The sequence below is a fragment of the Struthio camelus genome, chromosome 4 (genome assembly GCF_040807025.1).
Source record: "Struthio camelus isolate bStrCam1 chromosome 4, bStrCam1.hap1, whole genome shotgun sequence".
Classification (NCBI taxonomy): Eukaryota; Metazoa; Chordata; class Aves; order Struthioniformes; family Struthionidae; genus Struthio; species Struthio camelus.
In genome coordinates, this window is record NC_090945.1 from 46848626 (window position 1) to 46856640 (window position 8015).

Here is an 8015-nt window from a genome sequence, read left to right on the forward strand (position 1 = left end):
GGAACCCAACTAAATTGATCCTAAACTTTGCCTACTTCCTCTAGCTAGTATGCATTAGGGAAGCCCTTGAGCTGCTTTAGCCTGGTAGGGATCAATGCTCAGAGAGCTGAAGCTGTGTTAGGGCAGTACCAAGGGGAGCTTTTCCCCACTGGCAAAACCTGCCAAATAAGTTTGTGAAATTGGGGATCACAGCGCTGGTCTTGCTCAAGAAGGACCTTGTGGCCACATTCCTACTGTACAGCTGTTGTCAGGCTGCTTTTTTTTTTCTTGTTTTTCTCTTTTTTTTCTTTCTTTTTCTTTTTTTTTTTTTTTTACAATTAGTATGTTTGTTGTGTAAGTTTTCCTTTCAATAGTGAACTTAATATCAAACTCACTTTCACTCATCTTCTATTAATACAAATCATATGAGGTGCCTAAGACTAATACTGCTGGTGTCAGTAGAGCAGTTCTTGATGCTGCCTTTGCAAGCTGACTGGGTCTTATAAACATAAGTAGTATGCAAAGGTGGTTCCCTGGCTTCTCAGGAGCTTAAAAGAACGTATTTAAAGATGCATGTATTGTCTGCAGAATAGGGATTGGATTATTCATCTGCTTATACCTAAGAACCTCATATAAGGACTGTGTTTAAAAGGGATTGGATTACTCACCTGCTTAAAGAACACTTTTATTTTTATACAACAAATTCTACTTATCAACATATGAGTGAGTGCTTCATTTGTCGAAGCCTTATTTGTGTAAGCTTATTTCCTGACTGATGTATTATTTTCCATAGCAATGTATTATGGACCCCTTTGAAAGAAAAATCATGTCTTTATCTGTTGTGGTCAAGACTGACACAGAGGGATAAAACTATTAATTGACAATTTCTAATGAAAATAATACATGAAATAGACTCTAGAAGTATTTAATAACTCTGATATAAGGAATTTTTTTTTTGTAAGCACAGTAACACCAATTCCATGTGCTAATCTTTTGGGGTCGTAATTGTAAGTAGACTCTCTTCTGCTCTCCATCATCAATGGACTAATTTGTGCTCATGTGAAGTTCACAATCTTTATTCACAAAAATTCTTGGCAATCCATAGGAATGGAATTTTAATGTTATGAGAAAACTGTGAATGTTTATATATTTTATTATCCTCAAAGATTCTCAATCTGTCTTTTGTCAAGATAAAAGATTGTGAAGAAGGGTACAAAGAAACCAAGATCTTTAATTCTTGAAGCCACACATGGTATGCTTCTCACTTGAAGAAGAGAAATAGCTACTAGGCGCCATGAGTACAAACAACATGAGTTTGTCCACTGACCCAGCATAGAGGTTAATTTTCCTACAGGAGAAAAGTACCAAAGCTCCCCTTGAAAAGCTAGGACATTTAAAACCAAATTTTCATGGCCGAGTTATGTTTATTTTTATGTGTCCCTTCTACTACCAAAATTTTCCATACACTTTTTTGATTCTGAAGAAAATTAGAAAGGAGGAAAGGAAGAAAGAGGTATACATTAGGCATACCTGACAGTATAAACCTAACCAACCAAGCAAACTGGCTTTCTTCAGTCTTTGAGGATAACTTCTAACCTTGGTGATATGGATAGTGACAAGTCTCCTTCTAGCTCTTCCTTCCAAAGATAACACCACTGACTCGTAAACACTATTTATGAATCAGTGCCAGCCAGAGCACCTTCATAGAGATCGCATTCCTGGTTTTATGTCAGCCATGTTCTCCTGGGTAGATTATCAGTCTATGATCACCCAGTCCTCCTTCACTAGATTATGTGGTACACCTGCACCCTGTGAATTGGCATCAAAGGGGGTGAAACCAAAGGGGCGCTCTAAGCACAACCAGAGACAGTTACCTTACAGCTTGTTGCAACGAAGATGCCTTTCATTTTAGACTGGTGTTCTGCTGTGTGTGTACAGATGAAACTCTTCCACTTACTTTACAGGTCTCCTACACACCCTGGACATAGCATTTTACTATATTATTTTCTTTGAGCTATTTTTGACTGAAGTATTATTTTTGTATTAAGTAACAGTATTACTTGTAGTAAGCGTAAGGCCTCTAAAGAGTCAATCAATTTTGTTTCCTCTCTTTACTGAGACTAGGTTACCTCAAAAGATTTGAGAATAGTGCTCTGTAGTAATTGATAATACAATGGCATTACTGTGTGCTAAGCTAAGACCATTTCTGGAAAGTCTGTCAGAGGGTGAGGTGTTAATGATACTGTTGAGCTTTTGCTTCTTCCAAAACTTTAGTGATATTCTGATTCTACTCCTGTGAGTAGCTGATCTGCTTTTGACAGTAGTAGGGCCAGAATTTTGTCATGTTAAATGTGATGCAAGGATAACATAGCTAAGCCTTTCCATTTGTTGTATTTTGGTGGCCTGCTTAGACACCAAAGTATCGTATATTCCATGTAAAAGTCTGCTTAATTCAAGTATGTAATGAATAACTTTAAGAATAGGCAAAAGATTGTTAATCAGCATTTGTGGACTTAATTTGAGGACATTTTTGGAGTAATATGATGTGATTAACATTATTGACTTAAAGCTCTTTGGCTGGCAATGTGGGCTTCCATTTCTGTTTCTCTTGTAAGGTAAGAACTGCTTGGGCTTAAAAACTTATCGACACTCACTGAAAATGTATCTTAACTGCTAGTTTCTTTTGGTTCTGTTATTCAGCCAATGTTAAGAAATTAGAGAAGATTTTGTATTCTGAAAGTAACAAGATTACACACAGTCCATCTGCTAATTTGGGGGGAAGGGAGGGAAGAGTATGCTACAAAGGAAGACAGTGCTCTGCCTAATTTTGAACAGCTGTGGATAGAAATAAGCGCTGGACAGGGCAGGAAGGCTGTTATTGCTGGGAAGAGGGAGGGATGAGTATGGTTGGGACCATGTATCCTCTTACAGAAACCCCTAATTTCACCTCTTCCAAACTTCTGTCTTGATCCCTGTTACAGCTAAGAAAATCTAGTCTTAATAAATCAAACCTAATTTTTTTCCTTTGGGCTTTCCTCCTCTTTCACTATTTTGTATCTTCAGATCCAGACCATACATCTTAATTTTACTATTACTACTAAATAGTACTTACTTAAAGGAATTGGGTAGTAATTCTCTATGCATTTCAGGGTCTTTATTTTTAATAAAACCTGTTTTATATAGACATTCAGCATAGTGTCTATCTATGTACTATTTAAATGTTCACAATAGGCCTTTAAATGTTGTGAATTTCAGTGTATCTTAAATAGCACCATGTACCTGGTCAAAAATTAACCTCAAGAAAACAAGATAATAATGAATTTACAAAAAAAAAAAAAAAAGCTGAAAGAAAAGTTTCAGCAAAAGCTGATTACTAACCTTTCACTTCTGTATTTTATTATATAGTTAGATCTTCTTACAAAGTGGGAGAAAGATTCAGGCATTATCATATTTTTACTGTGATAGATGACTGTTGTGTGTCTATTGTAAATTTTCCTACTACGCCAGGGGAAAAATAAAATAATTTTTGTGCTAGTACAAATAAGAAACAGTATGTCACATTTTAGAGAGCATGCATCAATAGCTCATACATTCATCGATATAAATTCCTCAGTGTAATACAGAAAAAAGAGGTAACACTTAATGATAATCAAGACCCTGCATTTGTTTACATTAAGAAATGCACAAAGAGATGCGCATCTCTAACACATCTAAAGCAGTTCAGTGATTTCCTTGCTATTTTTGTCAGGCGGGTGATTCATGCTATAGAAGGCAAACACAAATCACTGAATGGAAATTTGGTTTAGTCAGCAGGCCTGTTTGAGAAGTTTTCCAAATACAAAAGTATATTTCAATTAAATTAGGTTAAACATAGCTACAGTATTTCTTAGAATTCTTAACGTGAAGACAGAGAAACTGCAGTTGTGAATATATGTTTTTCCAATACATAAGTAACAGCTAAGTCATGGAAGGTATCTGTGGCATCCTGCCTCAGGAGGAGCATGTTCTCCTTGGTGTAGAACAGTAGTACTAAGTCTTTTTCACCATCTAAATCTCTGCGAAGCCTCACAGGATTTTTAGCCTGTTGAGTAGCAGGTAGAAATGGCCTATAAAGAAGTCCACGGGACTGAAATGAAAGGTCAGTCTACTGGTGCACGGTCATGCGACTGTAGACAAACTTATGCAACACAGGGAGATGTATGTATGTTGTAAGGGGAAAGTCTCCTTTTGCTGATGACAAGACAGCAAAGACAGAAGTCGTCTTTTTAGTTTTCATTTATGTTTATGAAGAACACAAAGCTCAAGCTATAGTCCAACAGAATAAATTGCCATAGGGGAAGTAAACAAGACAATCATCATTTATTTTCAATATCTACTGTACCTTTCAAAAGAATTGCTTATTTTCTGATATTGTAGTTATATATCAAAAGTGTGAGGTTGTTAGTTTTTGACTAGTAGCACATATGTTCACATGGATGAGTCTGCTCTAGGTCCAGCAGAGCATTCCTTGCAACTCAGCAGCCTACTCACATGAGTAAGGCTTAGAGAATGAGATTCTTACAATTTAATACAGCCAAAAACGAGACAGGTTGCATATATTGTCTTGTTCCAGGAAAAAAAAGCTTATCTGAACAAGATTTGATACTTTTCAATTTAAAAAAATTTCTTGGCTGCCTAGATTATAAGAACTTTTTTTTCTATAAAGGTAACAATGAGTATATGCCTGCCCTGAAAACTTAAACAATGTTGACACTGGTATCCGTTGTCAAAGCCAGACTATTGAAATAATGAATGAGGTTCACTTCCCTAGAATGTGTAAATGTCCTGACTTAGAGTTAAACTGTCAACAGCTGAAAGACAATACCATTGACATGTACCTGGCACTAGTTACTCAGGTTTATTTTTTCCTGGAAAGCTGTTTTGGGCGACAGAGTGGCGTCCGCATTTCCCAGGTTGTTGTGCTGACAAACTGCAGTGGTGGTAAAGGCAGGGAGTCTGACAAAAATCTCATTAATCATTTTAAATTAAATCCAACATTCTTCTCCAATACTGCCAAGAAGAAAGCTAATTTTTAAAAATGAATACTTTCTCTGAAGAGATCTGATATCCTGACCATGTTGCTCTCAGATAAATATATTAAACTTCTTTGTTATGTACACATGCAAAATGAGGATTATTTTTAACTTTAAAAATAATGCATGTGTTGGATTGCTAGAAATCTTGAGTGACTGCTAGAAATCTTGAGTGCTTTTTGCGCCTGTTTTTGATAATAGGTGTTATGAGCAAACAGCATCTCTGAAAATTAGGCTTTCTTCATTTATTCAACCTTTCTAGTGAATTGTAGTTGTTGCTTTTTTAAATCATAAAGCATATATAGAAAGTTTCTTCTTAATGGAAAAACTTTCAAATAGGGAATGGAAGTGTTCTGTGTAAATATCTTATAATCCAATTCTCTAAGCTTGTTTGGATGAGTAAGAATGGAAAACTGCAAATTTATTAACATTGTCAGCAAAAGCACTGAAGTGATGTAGTAGCAATGTGTTCTCTTTGAAGTTTTTATATCTACATTCATTTCTAGAACTAATTCTAGCTTTCTGGTTATGATTTAATCACATATATTGCATAGTAAGTCTTAACTTCTAACATCTGATACATAATGTTAGAAGATCACATAGATTTTTACTTTACTTACTAAAATCACTGTTACATGCAGATTATAAATGCTTGTACATTATTTCTCTTTAAGCCAAAATGAAACCATAATGTGCCTATGGGAGACACAGGAAATCCTTTAAGTCTGTCCTTTGTCCATTTTAACAGTGCTTTTGAGATTAGAGTGGTAGACTTTACAATGGCAGAGAACAAGTCATCAACCTTAATGTTTATTAGTTTTGATACTTGCATGAAATATGTGAAAAGAAAAACCCTTCTCTTAAATTTTCAACTGCAATCCAATATAAGGCAAGTAAATTTGACTTTTACAAATGCTTAGTATTATTTTGTACTTTTTTAACAGGATAAAGTAGGTATATCTCAGTCTTTGCTTAAGTACTCAGTTTAATACTTGCTTTTTTTAAAACAGGGCTGTAAAGAGTATCAAATTTCACAATAACCTTATACAGAAAACAAAACTATTACTTCAAAAAAGAACAATTCTTGTTGAATAATTCATCTATATAATGGCCATTAGTAAACTTCAGTATACTGAAGAGATAATAGTAACAATTTACCCAGCTAAACAGTTTATTTTCCTAAATCTGTTTTGAAATCATTTATAATTTTACCTTTTCCAGTGTGTGTGTGTGTGTGTGTGGGGCAAGGGGAAGAAGTTGAGAACAAACTGAAATATATTTTTACTGAATAAGAATTTCTTGTCCGTTTCAAAATTGGCAACCTTTTCTCTAACTTACAATTGTTTAGGCTTTTGTACATCATTATAACTTGAAGCAGCTTTGTTTTACTTTGAAAAACCAAGGCTGCATACATCTATTGTTTAGACAATGAATGAAAATTATATAAGTTTAGAAATAGTTTTGAAAAAATGAAGATGTCAGACACTGACTGTAACTGAGTCATGTGAGTATGTGATATATATCATATTTCTTAAATGTGTATAATATTTTACATAAACACTAGACTCACCTGCATGAATAAAGAAAAATTGTACTTCTGTCACATCTGTGTATACTGAAGCTATCAAAGTTTCAGAAATGGTCATTAAGAACACAACTTCACTGTTGTTTAAAACCAGAATAATTAGCGTTTGTAGGGCTATGGGCTGCAGCCTCACTTCTGCTTTCAGGGTATCCAACACAGAATCAGCATAAAGGCTACCTCAGTGAAGTTACGACAGTCTCCCAGTGCTCTGCTTTCACAGGTTGACCTATCTGCCAGGAGAGAGAAGTTCTCCCATGGTTTCCTGAGGAACAGTCACAGAGTATTTAGCCTAGTGCAAACCTATAAGATATGCAGCCAAAGTTCAAAAGACAGGCAGTGAAAGAAAAGTCTATTGTCACCTTTTTGTTTATTGGATAGTTCTAAGCACACTTAGCATATTGTATTTACTAACTCAGAGTGGAATAGAAAATAGCAATGTAATGCACAGCATGAGTTTGGAGCTAAGCATCTACTACAGCAAAGGTCACATGCTGTTATCTGTACATATGTAGGTGGAGTTTTTTGTTTCTCCTGGACTTATGTCTTATGCAAACCTTAAGTATATCCTCCTGTTTCTAATTTATCTTCTTGGCTGTTATGCTGGCCCTGAGGCTTTCTAAACCTTGTGAATAGTACTCAACCATTCCAGAAGGATCAAGTTCTTTCTGCTTGGAAGCTTTATTCTATTTCTGATTGAGGATGGGAATTGAAAGTAGCTGGAAATTAAGAAAAAAAGCAGATTAAAGACTTACTTATACACACATACATACACATATACAAATGCAAAACCAGTATTACTGATGTCAACACAGTTACCAGTGAGAAGAGCAGTAGGCCTTGCTCTTCATTTGTGGTATGAGAGGAAAACTTTTCCTGACAAGATTAGCTGTAATTTCAGAATTCACTAAATTCTTATATTCTTTTAGAAGTGTGTAACTTCTGAGGAGCGTTTTCTAGAAAGCCATATTTTGCAGTCTTCATGCAAAAGCACTTCAAAGAGCACACGGACACTTTTCCTTATTGTGGGTTCTACAGATTATTATGTTAGAGTTTTGCAACTTGTCTTTGTTTTTTTTATAGGACTAGAGATCTGTGGCTAAAGCAATGTTTAATATTATGCATTTTTATCATCTGAAAAGCTATATTTAAACAAAGCTCCTCAACGGAACACTTTGTGTTTGAAGTTATTTCACCACTGACGCATGCATTCTTGGGCCTTCTGAAATATATGAAAGAACGCAGAGAGAACTGATGAAAAGTTACCCTGAGAGAGGGGAGTAATACAGCAGAGCTTAGCTGGAAGATTGCTGCAACACTGCAGGCACCTGGCTTTGGCGATGTACACTACAGAAAAATGAAATGTGTTTTTTTTTTTTCTT